Source organism: Hemiscyllium ocellatum, chromosome 14 (assembly GCF_020745735.1).
Source record: "Hemiscyllium ocellatum isolate sHemOce1 chromosome 14, sHemOce1.pat.X.cur, whole genome shotgun sequence".
In the NCBI taxonomy this organism is placed as follows: Eukaryota; Metazoa; Chordata; class Chondrichthyes; order Orectolobiformes; family Hemiscylliidae; genus Hemiscyllium; species Hemiscyllium ocellatum.
The window spans coordinates 9837528-9850519 of record NC_083414.1 but is presented as its reverse complement, the minus strand read 5'-3'; the positions used below and the strand labels follow the sequence as shown (position 1 = coordinate 9850519).

The 12992-nt window shown below is 51.3% G+C and overlaps 12 non-coding genes across 12 annotated transcripts; all 12 read right to left on the bottom strand.

Annotated features, from left to right (window-relative positions):
- Window positions 1-615: 615 nt before the first annotated feature.
- Window positions 616-688, bottom strand: trnaf-gaa (transfer RNA phenylalanine (anticodon GAA)). The gene has a single exon. It is a non-coding gene; the product is annotated as a tRNA-Phe (tRNA).
- A 1002-nt stretch (window positions 689-1690) lies between these two features.
- trnaf-gaa (transfer RNA phenylalanine (anticodon GAA)) lies at window positions 1691-1763 on the bottom strand. The gene has a single exon. It is a non-coding gene; the product is annotated as a tRNA-Phe (tRNA).
- Window positions 1764-2765: 1002 nt separating this feature from the next.
- On the bottom strand, window positions 2766-2838 carry trnaf-gaa (transfer RNA phenylalanine (anticodon GAA)). The gene has a single exon. It is a non-coding gene; the product is annotated as a tRNA-Phe (tRNA).
- A 1002-nt stretch (window positions 2839-3840) lies between these two features.
- Window positions 3841-3913, bottom strand: trnaf-gaa (transfer RNA phenylalanine (anticodon GAA)). The gene has a single exon. It is a non-coding gene; the product is annotated as a tRNA-Phe (tRNA).
- A 1002-nt stretch (window positions 3914-4915) lies between these two features.
- On the bottom strand, window positions 4916-4988 carry trnaf-gaa (transfer RNA phenylalanine (anticodon GAA)). The gene has a single exon. It is a non-coding gene; the product is annotated as a tRNA-Phe (tRNA).
- A 1002-nt stretch (window positions 4989-5990) lies between these two features.
- On the bottom strand, window positions 5991-6063 carry trnaf-gaa (transfer RNA phenylalanine (anticodon GAA)). The gene has a single exon. It is a non-coding gene; the product is annotated as a tRNA-Phe (tRNA).
- A 1002-nt stretch (window positions 6064-7065) lies between these two features.
- On the bottom strand, window positions 7066-7138 carry trnaf-gaa (transfer RNA phenylalanine (anticodon GAA)). Its single transcript has one exon. It is a non-coding gene; the product is annotated as a tRNA-Phe (tRNA).
- A 1002-nt stretch (window positions 7139-8140) lies between these two features.
- Window positions 8141-8213, bottom strand: trnaf-gaa (transfer RNA phenylalanine (anticodon GAA)). The gene has a single exon. It is a non-coding gene; the product is annotated as a tRNA-Phe (tRNA).
- Window positions 8214-9215: 1002 nt separating this feature from the next.
- On the bottom strand, window positions 9216-9288 carry trnaf-gaa (transfer RNA phenylalanine (anticodon GAA)). Its single transcript has one exon. It is a non-coding gene; the product is annotated as a tRNA-Phe (tRNA).
- A 1002-nt stretch (window positions 9289-10290) lies between these two features.
- On the bottom strand, window positions 10291-10363 carry trnaf-gaa (transfer RNA phenylalanine (anticodon GAA)). Its single transcript has one exon. It is a non-coding gene; the product is annotated as a tRNA-Phe (tRNA).
- Window positions 10364-11365: 1002 nt separating this feature from the next.
- Window positions 11366-11438, bottom strand: trnaf-gaa (transfer RNA phenylalanine (anticodon GAA)). Its single transcript has one exon. It is a non-coding gene; the product is annotated as a tRNA-Phe (tRNA).
- Window positions 11439-12440: 1002 nt separating this feature from the next.
- On the bottom strand, window positions 12441-12513 carry trnaf-gaa (transfer RNA phenylalanine (anticodon GAA)). Its single transcript has one exon. It is a non-coding gene; the product is annotated as a tRNA-Phe (tRNA).
- Between the last annotated feature and the right edge of the window lie 479 nt (window positions 12514-12992).

The following is a 12992-nucleotide window of genomic DNA, read 5'->3' as shown; positions in this document are numbered from 1 at the left end:
TGTAAGTCACTGCCTGTTTACACGACCGACGCTGTTTGTGATTACTTTTCCATCGTCATTCTGCACAATCATTTCTGAAGTGACCGCTTGTGTCGAAAACAAGGACAGTCGAAAGCGATTTCCTAAGGCGCACCTCTGCAACGCTCAAATCAACCTAAAGTCAGGCGGCCGTGCGCATGTCAGCGTCTCTCCAGCAACTTTTCCATTGCGATCAGGGATCACCAGCAGTTTTTGCAAGCTGGAACAGCTGGCCGTCAGCAAGCTTATGAACGAGGGAGTGTTTGATAGAGAGAGTGCAAAGGCCACCATGTACGCCTTGTGGACTCAAAGACTGTTTTGTGCGTTCGCAGATGTTGGTCAATGAACAGTAGGAGCAGGATTGAGGGTTTGTCGATTTGGTTATTTGACTGTTTTGGAATGCTCGCTACGCAGCCAATGAGAAGAAATGTGCCATGAGACAGGAAGCAAAAGGCATGGAATCGAATCGCTGCAGAAGGAGGGCAAGAGGCAGTCCGAACCACCCTTGCGCCAGCAAGGACCAGCGCAGAGCTTCAGATTCACTCGTGCCCCCATCACATGCAAACAAGGGAGCGAGCACGCAAGCGACGCTGCTTGTGCCGAAACCCGGGATTGAACCAGGGACCTTTAGATCTTCAGTCTAACGCTCTCCCAACTGAGCTATTTCGGCAGCTGCAGCAGGCCTGCCACTTTGCTCGCTGCCACCCTGTTTTCTCGCCGGACTGTTGGCTTCAGCTGCTTCCTCTTGATGCCGTCTACATCTACACTGTCGTTCATTCCGCACAATCATTTCTGAAGTTGACAGCTTGGGTCTGGTCAACTCGCTCGTCAAATGCACAACGAGGAACTGGTCCCTCCAGTCCTCAACAACATGATGCCATCCGTCTGCAAATGGTCAGTGTCAGTCTAAGCTGCTTTGCAAGCAACCCGATGCACCGGAACAATTTGAACTAATCGCCTCTGCTCCAGCTTCAGTCCGCCCACTGTGAAAACCATCAGTTATTACTCTGCAGGCTTGAGGATTCCCAAGTTCTCCGCAACCATCTCCAAAGCGGCATGTAAGTCACTGCCTGTTTACACGACCGACGCTGTTTGTGATTACTTTTCCATCGTCATTCTGCACAATCATTTCTGAAGTGACCGCTTGTGTCGAAAACAAGGACAGTCGAAAGCGATTTCCTAAGGCGCACCTCTGCAACGCTCAAATCAACCTAAAGTCAGGCGGCCGTGCGCATGTCAGCGTCTCTCCAGCAACTTTTCCATTGCGATCAGGGATCACCAGCAGTTTTTGCAAGCTGGAACAGCTGGCCGTCAGCAAGCTTATGAACGAGAGAGTGTTTGATAGAGAGAGTGCAAAGGCCACCATGTACGCCTTGTGGACTCAAAGACTGTTTTGTGCGTTCGCAGATGTTGGTCAATGAACAGTAGGAGCAGGATTGAGGGTTTGTCGATTTGGTTATTTGACTGTTTTGGAATGCTCGCTACGCAGCCAATGAGAAGAAATGTGCCATGAGACAGGAAGCAAAAGGCATGGAATCGAATCGCTGCAGAAGGAGGGCAAGAGGCAGTCCGAACCACCCTTGCGCCAGCAAGGACCAGCGCAGAGCTTCAGATTCACTCGTGCCCCCATCACATGCAAACAAGGGAGCGAGCACGCAAGCGACGCTGCTTGTGCCGAAACCCGGGATTGAACCAGGGACCTTTAGATCTTCAGTCTAACGCTCTCCCAACTGAGCTATTTCGGCAGCTGCAGCAGGCCTGCCACGTTGCTCGCTGCCACCCTGTTTTCTCGCCGGACTGTTGGCTTCAGCTGCTTCCTCTTGATGCCGTCTACATCTACACTGTCGTTCATTCCGCACAATCATTTCTGAAGTTGACAGCTTGGGTCTGGTCAACTCGCTCGTCAAATGCACAACGAGGAACTGGTCCCTCCAGTCCTCAACAACATGATGCCATCCGTCTGCAAATGGTCAGTGTCAGTCTAAGCTGCTTTGCAAGCAACCCGATGCACCGGAACAATTTGAACTAATCGCCTCTGCTCCAGCTTCAGTCCGCCCACTGTGAAAACCATCAGTTATTACTCTGCAGGCTTGAGGATTCCCAAGTTCTCCGCAACCATCTCCAAAGCGGCATGTAAGTCACTGCCTGTTTACACGACCGACGCTGTTTGTGATTACTTTTCCATCGTCATTCTGCACAATCATTTCTGAAGTGACCGCTTGTGTCGAAAACAAGGACAGTCGAAAGCGATTTCCTAAGGCGCACCTCTGCAACGCTCAAATCAACCTAAAGTCAGGCGGCCGTGCGCATGTCAGCGTCTCTCCAGCAACTTTTCCATTGCGATCAGGGATCACCAGCAGTTTTTGCAAGCTGGAACAGCTGGCCGTCAGCAAGCTTATGAACGAGGGAGTGTTTGATAGAGAGAGTGCAAAGGCCACCATGTACGCCTTGTGGACTCAAAGACTGTTTTGTGCGTTCGCAGATGTTGGTCAATGAACAGTAGGAGCAGGATTGAGGGTTTATCGATTTGGTTATTTGACTGTTTTGGAATGCTCGCTACGCAGCCAATGAGAAGAAATGTGCCATGAGACAGGAAGCAAAAGGCATGGAATCGAATCGCTGCAGAAGGAGGGCAAGAGGCAGTCCAAACCACCCTTGCGCCAGCAAGGACCAGCGCAGAGCTTCAGATTCACTCGTGCCCCCATCACATGCAAACAAGGGAGCGAGCACGCAAGCGACGCTGCTTGTGCCGAAACCCGGGATTGAACCAGGGACCTTTAGATCTTCAGTCTAACGCTCTCCCAACTGAGCTATTTCGGCAGCTGCAGCAGGCCTGCCACTTTGCTCGCTGCCACCCTGTTTTCTCGCCGGACTGTTGGCTTCAGCTGCTTCCTCTTGATGCCGTCTACATCTACACTGTCGTTCATTCCGCACAATCATTTCTGAAGTTGACAGCTTGGGTCTGGTCAACTCGCTCGTCAAATGCACAACGAGGAACTGGTCCCTCCAGTCCTCAACAACATGATGCCATCCGTCTGCAAATGGTCAGTGTCAGTCTAAGCTGCTTTGCAAGCAACCCGATGCACCGGAACAATTTGAACTAATCGCCTCTGCTCCAGCTTCAGTCTGCCCACTGTGAAAACCATCAGTTATTACTCTGCAGGCTTGAGGATTCCCAAGTTCTCCGCAACCATCTCCAAAGCGGCATGTAAGTCACTGCCTGTTTACACGACCGACGCTGTTTGTGATTACTTTTCCATCGTCATTCTGCACAATCATTTCTGAAGTGACCGCTTGTGTCGAAAACAAGGACAGTCGAAAGCGATTTCCTAAGGCGCACCTCTGCAACGCTCAAATCAACCTAAAGTCAGGCGGCCGTGCGCATGTCAGCGTCTCTCCAGCAACTTTTCCATTGCGATCAGGGATCACCAGCAGTTTTTGCAAGCTGGAACAGCTGGCCGTCAGCAAGCTTATGAACGAGGGAGTGATTGATAGAGAGAGTGCAAAGGCCACCATGTACGCCTTGTGGACTCAAAGACTGTTTTGTGCGTTCGCAGATGTTGGTCAATGAACAGTAGGAGCAGGATTGAGGGTTTGTCGATTTGGTTATTTGACTGTTTTGGAATGCTCGCTACGCAGCCAATGAGAAGAAATGTGCCATGAGACAGGAAGCAAAAGGCATGGAATCGAATCGCTGCAGAAGGAGGGCAAGAGGCAGTCCGAACCACCCTTGCGCCAGCAAGGACCAGTGCAGAGCTTCAGATTCACTCGTGCCCCCATCACATGCAAACAAGGGAGCGAGCACGCAAGCGACGCTGCTTGTGCCGAAACCCGGGATTGAACCAGGGACCTTTAGATCTTCAGTCTAACGCTCTCCCAACTGAGCTATTTCGGCAGCTGCAGCAGGCCTGCCACTTTGCTCGCTGCCACCCTGTTTTCTCGCCGGACTGTTGGCTTCAGCTGCTTCCTCTTGATGCCGTCTACATCTACACTGTCGTTCATTCCGCACAATCATTTCTGAAGTTGACAGCTTGGGTCTGGTCAACTCGCTCGTCAAATGCACAACGAGGAACTGGTCCCTCCAGTCCTCAACAACATGATGCCATCCGTCTGCAAATGGTCAGTGTCAGTCTAAGCTGCTTTGCAAGCAACCCGATGCACCGGAACAATTTGAACTAATCGCCTCTGCTCCAGCTTCAGTCTGCCCACTGTGAAAACCATCAGTTATTACTCTGCAGGCTTGAGGATTCCCAAGTTCTCCGCAACCATCTCCAAAGCGGCATGTAAGTCACTGCCTGTTTACACGACCGACGCTGTTTGTGATTACTTTTCCATCGTCATTCTGCACAATCATTTCTGAAGTGACCGCTTGTGTCGAAAACAAGGACAGTCGAAAGCGATTTCCTAAGGCGCACCTCTGCAACGCTCAAATCAACCTAAAGTCAGGTGGCCGTGCGCATGTCAGCGTCTCTCCAGCAACTTTTCCATTGCGATCAGGGATCACCAGCAGTTTTTGCAAGCTGGAACAGCTGGCCGTCAGCAAGCTTATGAACGAGGGAGTGTTTGATAGAGAGAGTGCAAAGGCCACCATGTACGCCTTGTGGACTCAAAGACTGTTTTGTGCGTTCGCAGATGTTGGTCAATGAACAGTAGGAGCAGGATTGAGGGTTTGTCGATTTGGTTATTTGACTGTTTTGGAATGCTCGCTACGCAGCCAATGAGAAGAAATGTGCCATGAGACAGGAAGCAAAAGGCATGGAATCGAATCGCTGCAGAAGGAGGGCAAGAGGCAGTCCGAACCACCCTTGCGCCAGCAAGGACCAGCGCAGAGCTTCAGATTCACTCGTGCCCCCATCACATGCAAACAAGGGAGCGAGCACGCAAGCGACGCTGCTTGTGCCGAAACCCGGGATTGAACCAGGGACCTTTAGATCTTCAGTCTAACGCTCTCCCAACTGAGCTATTTCGGCAGCTGCAGCAGGCCTGCCACTTTGCTCGCTGCCACCCTGTTTTCTCGCCGGACTGTTGGCTTCAGCTGCTTCCTCTTGATGCCGTCTACATCTACACTGTCGTTCATTCCGCACAATCATTTCTGAAGTTGACAGCTTGGGTCTGGTCAACTCGCTCGTCAAATGCACAACGAGGAACTGGTCCCTCCAGTCCTCAACAACATGATGCCATCCGTCTGCAAATGGTCAGTGTCAGTCTAAGCTGCTTTGCAAGCAACCCGATGCACCGGAACAATTTGAACTAATCGCCTCTGCTCCAGCTTCAGTCCGCCCACTGTGAAAACCATCAGTTATTACTCTGCAGGCTTGAGGATTCCCAAGTTCTCCGCAACCATCTCCAAAGCGGCATGTAAGTCACTGCCTGTTTACACGACCGACGCTGTTTGTGATTACTTTTCCATCGTCATTCTGCACAATCATTTCTGAAGTGACCGCTTGTGTCGAAAACAAGGACAGTCGAAAGCGATTTCCTAAGGCGCACCTCTGCAACGCTCAAATCAACCTAAAGTCAGGTGGCCGTGCGCATGTCAGCGTCTCTCCAGCAACTTTTCCATTGCGATCAGGGATCACCAGCAGTTTTTGCAAGCTGGAACAGCTGGCCGTCAGCAAGCTTATGAACGAGGGAGTGTTTGATAGAGAGAGTGCAAAGGCCACCATGTACGCCTTGTGGACTCAAAGACTGTTTTGTGCGTTCGCAGATGTTGGTCAATGAACAGTAGGAGCAGGATTGAGGGTTTGTCGATTTGGTTATTTGACTGTTTTGGAATGCTCGCTACGCAGCCAATGAGAAGAAATGTGCCATGAGACAGGAAGCAAAAGGCATGGAATCGAATCGCTGCAGAAGGAGGGCAAGAGGCAGTCCGAACCACCCTTGCGCCAGCAAGGACCAGTGCAGAGCTTCAGATTCACTCGTGCCCCCATCACATGCAAACAAGGGAGCGAGCACGCAAGCGACGCTGCTTGTGCCGAAACCCGGGATTGAACCAGGGACCTTTAGATCTTCAGTCTAACGCTCTCCCAACTGAGCTATTTCGGCAGCTGCAGCAGGCCTGCCACGTTGCTCGCTGCCACCCTGTTTTCTCGCCGGACTGTTGGCTTCAGCTGCTTCCTCTTGATGCCGTCTACATCTACACTGTCGTTCATTCCGCACAATCATTTCTGAAGTTGACAGCTTGGGTCTGGTCAACTCGCTCGTCAAATGCACAACGAGGAACTGGTCCCTCCAGTCCTCAACAACATGATGCCATCCGTCTGCAAATGGTCAGTGTCAGTCTAAGCTGCTTTGCAAGCAACCCGATGCACCGGAACAATTTGAACTAATCGCCTCTGCTCCAGCTTCAGTCCGCCCACTGTGAAAACCATCAGTTATTACTCTGCAGGCTTGAGGATTCCCAAGTTCTCCGCAACCATCTCCAAAGCGGCATGTAAGTCACTGCCTGTTTACACGACCGACGCTGTTTGTGATTACTTTTCCATCGTCATTCTGCACAATCATTTCTGAAGTGACCGCTTGTGTCGAAAACAAGGACAGTCGAAAGCGATTTCCTAAGGCGCACCTCTGCAACGCTCAAATCAACCTAAAGTCAGGCGGCCGTGCGCATGTCAGCGTCTCTCCAGCAACTTTTCCATTGCGATCAGGGATCACCAGCAGTTTTTGCAAGCTGGAACAGCTGGCCGTCAGCAAGCTTATGAACGAGGGAGTGTTTGATAGAGAGAGTGCAAAGGCCACCATGTACGCCTTGTGGACTCAAAGACTGTTTTGTGCGTTCGCAGATGTTGGTCAATGAACAGTAGGAGCAGGATTGAGGGTTTATCGATTTGGTTATTTGACTGTTTTGGAATGCTCGCTACGCAGCCAATGAGAAGAAATGTGCCATGAGACAGGAAGCAAAAGGCATGGAATCGAATCGCTGCAGAAGGAGGGCAAGAGGCAGTCCGAACCACCCTTGCGCCAGCAAGGACCAGTGCAGAGCTTCAGATTCACTCGTGCCCCCATCACATGCAAACAAGGGAGCGAGCACGCAAGCGACGCTGCTTGTGCCGAAACCCGGGATTGAACCAGGGACCTTTAGATCTTCAGTCTAACGCTCTCCCAACTGAGCTATTTTGGTAGCTGCAGCAGGCCTGCCACTTTGCTCGCTGCCACCCTGTTTTCTCGCCGGACTGTTGGCTTCAGCTGCTTCCTCTTGATGCCGTCTACATCTACACTGTCGTTCATTCCGCACAATCATTTCTGAAGTTGACAGCTTGGGTCTGGTCAACTCGCTCGTCAAATGCACAACGAGGAACTGGTCCCTCCAGTCCTCAACAACATGATGCCATCCGTCTGCAAATGGTCAGTGTCAGTCTAAGCTGCTTTGCAAGCAACCCGATGCACCGGAACAATTTGAACTAATCGCCTCTGCTCCAGCTTCAGTCCGCCCACTGTGAAAACCATCAGTTATTACTCTGCAGGCTTGAGGATTCCCAAGTTCTCCGCAACCATCTCCAAAGCGGCATGTAAGTCACTGCCTGTTTACACGACCGACGCTGTTTGTGATTACTTTTCCATCGTCATTCTGCACAATCATTTCTGAAGTGACCGCTTGTGTCGAAAACAAGGACAGTCGAAAGCGATTTCCTAAGGCGCACCTCTGCAACGCTCAAATCAACCTAAAGTCAGGCGGCCGTGCGCATGTCAGCGTCTCTCCAGCAACTTTTCCATTGCGATCAGGGATCACCAGCAGTTTTTGCAAGCTGGAACAGCTGGCCGTCAGCAAGCTTATGAACGAGGGAGTGTTTGATAGAGAGAGTGCAAAGGCCACCATGTACGCCTTGTGGACTCAAAGACTGTTTTGTGCGTTCGCAGATGTTGGTCAATGAACAGTAGGAGCAGGATTGAGGGTTTGTCGATTTGGTTATTTGACTGTTTTGGAATGCTCGCTACGCAGCCAATGAGAAGAAATGTGCCATGAGACAGGAAGCAAAAGGCATGGAATCGAATCGCTGCAGAAGGAGGGCAAGAGGCAGTCCGAACCACCCTTGCGCCAGCAAGGACCAGCGCAGAGCTTCAGATTCACTCGTGCCCCCATCACATGCAAACAAGGGAGCGAGCACGCAAGCGACGCTGCTTGTGCCGAAACCCGGGATTGAACCAGGGACCTTTAGATCTTCAGTCTAACGCTCTCCCAACTGAGCTATTTCGGCAGCTGCAGCAGGCCTGCCACTTTGCTCGCTGCCACCCTGTTTTCTCGCCGGACTGTTGGCTTCAGCTGCTTCCTCTTGATGCCGTCTACATCTACACTGTCGTTCATTCCGCACAATCATTTCTGAAGTTGACAGCTTGGGTCTGGTCAACTCGCTCGTCAAATGCACAACGAGGAACTGGTCCCTCCAGTCCTCAACAACATGATGCCATCCGTCTGCAAATGGTCAGTGTCAGTCTAAGCTGCTTTGCAAGCAACCCGATGCACCGGAACAATTTGAACTAATCGCCTCTGCTCCAGCTTCAGTCCGCCCACTGTGAAAACCATCAGTTATTACTCTGCAGGCTTGAGGATTCCCAAGTTCTCCGCAACCATCTCCAAAGCGGCATGTAAGTCACTGCCTGTTTACACGACCGACGCTGTTTGTGATTACTTTTCCATCGTCATTCTGCACAATCATTTCTGAAGTGACCGCTTGTGTCGAAAACAAGGACAGTCGAAAGCGATTTCCTAAGGCGCACCTCTGCAACGCTCAAATCAACCTAAAGTCAGGCGGCCGTGCGCATGTCAGCGTCTCTCCAGCAACTTTTCCATTGCGATCAGGGATCACCAGCAGTTTTTGCAAGCTGGAACAGCTGGCCGTCAGCAAGCTTATGAACGAGGGAGTGTTTGATAGAGAGAGTGCAAAGGCCACCATGTACGCCTTGTGGACTCAAAGACTGTTTTGTGCGTTCGCAGATGTTGGTCAATGAACAGTAGGAGCAGGATTGAGGGTTTGTCGATTTGGTTATTTGACTGTTTTGGAATGCTCGCTACGCAGCCAATGAGAAGAAATGTGCCATGAGACAGGAAGCAAAAGGCATGGAATCGAATCGCTGCAGAAGGAGGGCAAGAGGCAGTCCGAACCACCCTTGCGCCAGCAAGGACCAGCGCAGAGCTTCAGATTCACTCGTGCCCCCATCACATGCAAACAAGGGAGCGAGCACGCAAGCGACGCTGCTTGTGCCGAAACCCGGGATTGAACCAGGGACCTTTAGATCTTCAGTCTAACGCTCTCCCAACTGAGCTATTTTGGTAGCTGCAGCAGGCCTGCCACTTTGCTCGCTGCCACCCTGTTTTCTCGCCGGACTGTTGGCTTCAGCTGCTTCCTCTTGATGCCGTCTACATCTACACTGTCGTTCATTCCGCACAATCATTTCTGAAGTTGACAGCTTGGGTCTGGTCAACTCGCTCGTCAAATGCACAACGAGGAACTGGTCCCTCCAGTCCTCAACAACATGATGCCATCCGTCTGCAAATGGTCAGTGTCAGTCTAAGCTGCTTTGCAAGCAACCCGATGCACCGGAACAATTTGAACTAATCGCCTCTGCTCCAGCTTCAGTCCGCCCACTGTGAAAACCATCAGTTATTACTCTGCAGGCTTGAGGATTCCCAAGTTCTCCGCAACCATCTCCAAAGCGGCATGTAAGTCACTGCCTGTTTACACGACCGACGCTGTTTGTGATTACTTTTCCATCGTCATTCTGCACAATCATTTCTGAAGTGACCGCTTGTGTCGAAAACAAGGACAGTCGAAAGCGATTTCCTAAGGCGCACCTCTGCAACGCTCAAATCAACCTAAAGTCAGGCGGCCGTGCGCATGTCAGCGTCTCTCCAGCAACTTTTCCATTGCGATCAGGGATCACCAGCAGTTTTTGCAAGCTGGAACAGCTGGCCGTCAGCAAGCTTATGAACGAGGGAGTGTTTGATAGAGAGAGTGCAAAGGCCACCATGTACGCCTTGTGGACTCAAAGACTGTTTTGTGCGTTCGCAGATGTTGGTCAATGAACAGTAGGAGCAGGATTGAGGGTTTGTCGATTTGGTTATTTGACTGTTTTGGAATGCTCGCTACGCAGCCAATGAGAAGAAATGTGCCATGAGACAGGAAGCAAAAGGCATGGAATCGAATCGCTGCAGAAGGAGGGCAAGAGGCAGTCCGAACCACCCTTGCGCCAGCAAGGACCAGCGCAGAGCTTCAGATTCACTCGTGCCCCCATCACATGCAAACAAGGGAGCGAGCACGCAAGCGACGCTGCTTGTGCCGAAACCCGGGATTGAACCAGGGACCTTTAGATCTTCAGTCTAACGCTCTCCCAACTGAGCTATTTCGGCAGCTGCAGCAGGCCTGCCACTTTGCTCGCTGCCACCCTGTTTTCTCGCCGGACTGTTGGCTTCAGCTGCTTCCTCTTGATGCCGTCTACATCTACACTGTCGTTCATTCCGCACAATCATTTCTGAAGTTGACAGCTTGGGTCTGGTCAACTCGCTCGTCAAATGCACAACGAGGAACTGGTCCCTCCAGTCCTCAACAACATGATGCCATCCGTCTGCAAATGGTCAGTGTCAGTCTAAGCTGCTTTGCAAGCAACCCGATGCACCGGAACAATTTGAACTAATCGCCTCTGCTCCAGCTTCAGTCCGCCCACTGTGAAAACCATCAGTTATTACTCTGCAGGCTTGAGGATTCCCAAGTTCTCCGCAACCATCTCCAAAGCGGCATGTAAGTCACTGCCTGTTTACACGACCGACGCTGTTTGTGATTACTTTTCCATCGTCATTCTGCACAATCATTTCTGAAGTGACCGCTTGTGTCGAAAACAAGGACAGTCGAAAGCGATTTCCTAAGGCGCACCTCTGCAACGCTCAAATCAACCTAAAGTCAGGCGGCCGTGCGCATGTCAGCGTCTCTCCAGCAACTTTTCCATTGCGATCAGGGATCACCAGCAGTTTTTGCAAGCTGGAACAGCTGGCCGTCAGCAAGCTTATGAACGAGGGAGTGTTTGATAGAGAGAGTGCAAAGGCCACCATGTACGCCTTGTGGACTCAAAGACTGTTTTGTGCGTTCGCAGATGTTGGTCAATGAACAGTAGGAGCAGGATTGAGGGTTTGTCGATTTGGTTATTTGACTGTTTTGGAATGCTCGCTACGCAGCCAATGAGAAGAAATGTGCCATGAGACAGGAAGCAAAAGGCATGGAATCGAATCGCTGCAGAAGGAGGGCAAGAGGCAGTCCGAACCACCCTTGCGCCAGCAAGGACCAGCGCAGAGCTTCAGATTCACTCGTGCCCCCATCACATGCAAACAAGGGAGCGAGCACGCAAGCGACGCTGCTTGTGCCGAAACCCGGGATTGAACCAGGGACCTTTAGATCTTCAGTCTAACGCTCTCCCAACTGAGCTATTTCGGCAGCTGCAGCAGGCCTGCCACTTTGCTCGCTGCCACCCTGTTTTCTCGCCGGACTGTTGGCTTCAGCTGCTTCCTCTTGATGCCGTCTACATCTACACTGTCGTTCATTCCGCACAATCATTTCTGAAGTTGACAGCTTGGGTCTGGTCAACTCGCTCGTCAAATGCACAACGAGGAACTGGTCCCTCCAGTCCTCAACAACATGATGCCATCCGTCTGCAAATGGTCAGTGTCAGTCTAAGCTGCTTTGCAAGCAACCCGATGCACCGGAACAATTTGAACTAATCGCCTCTGCTCCAGCTTCAGTCCGCCCACTGTGAAAACCATCAGTTATTACTCTGCAGGCTTGAGGATTCCCAAGTTCTCCGCAACCATCTCCAAAGCGGCATGTAAGTCACTGCCTGTTTACACGACCGACGCTGTTTGTGATTACTTTTCCATCGTCATTCTGCACAATCATTTCTGAAGTGACCGCTTGTGTCGAAAACAAGGACAGTCGAAAGCGATTTCCTAAGGCGCACCTCTGCAACGCTCAAATCAACCTAAAGTCAGGCGGCCGTGCGCATGTCAGCGTCTCTCCAGCAACTTTTCCATTGCGATCAGGGATCACCAGCAGTTTTTGCAAGCTGGAACAGCTGGCCGTCAGCAAGCTTATGAACGAGGGAGTGTTTGATAGAGAGAGTGCAAAGGCCACCATGTACGCCTTGTGGACTCAAAGACTGTTTTGTGCGTTCGCAGATGTTGGTCAATGAACAGTAGGAGCAGGATTGAGGGTTTGTCGATTTGGTTATTTGACTGTTTTGGAATGCTCGCTACGCAGCCAATGAGAAGAAATGTGCCATGAGACAGGAAGCAAAAGGCATGGAATCGAATCGCTGCAGAAGGAGGGCAAGAGGCAGTCCGAACCACCCTTGCGCCAGCAAGGACCAGTGCAGAGCTTCAGATTCACTCGTGCCCCCATCACATGCAAACAAGGGAGCGAGCACGCAAGCGACGCTGCTTGTGCCGAAACCCGGGATTGAACCAGGGACCTTTAGATCTTCAGTCTAACGCTCTCCCAACTGAGCTATTTCGGCAGCTGCAGCAGGCCTGCCACTTTGCTCGCTGCCACCCTGTTTTCTCGCCGGACTGTTGGCTTCAGCTGCTTCCTCTTGATGCCGTCTACATCTACACTGTCGTTCATTCCGCACAATCATTTCTGAAGTTGACAGCTTGGGTCTGGTCAACTCGCTCGTCAAATGCACAACGAGGAACTGGTCCCTCCAGTCCTCAACAACATGATGCCATCCGTCTGCAAATGGTCAGTGTCAGTCTAAGCTGCTTTGCAAGCAACCCGATGCACCGGAACAATTTGAACTAATCGCCTCTGCTCCAGCTTCAGTCCGCCCACTGTGAAAACCATCAGTTATTACTCTGCAGGCTTGAGGATTCCCAAGTTCTCCGCAACCATCTCCAAAGCGGCATGTAAGTCACTGCCTGTTTACACGACCGACGCTGTTTGTGATTACTTTTCCATCGTCATTCTGCACAATCATTTCTGAAGTGACCGCTTGTG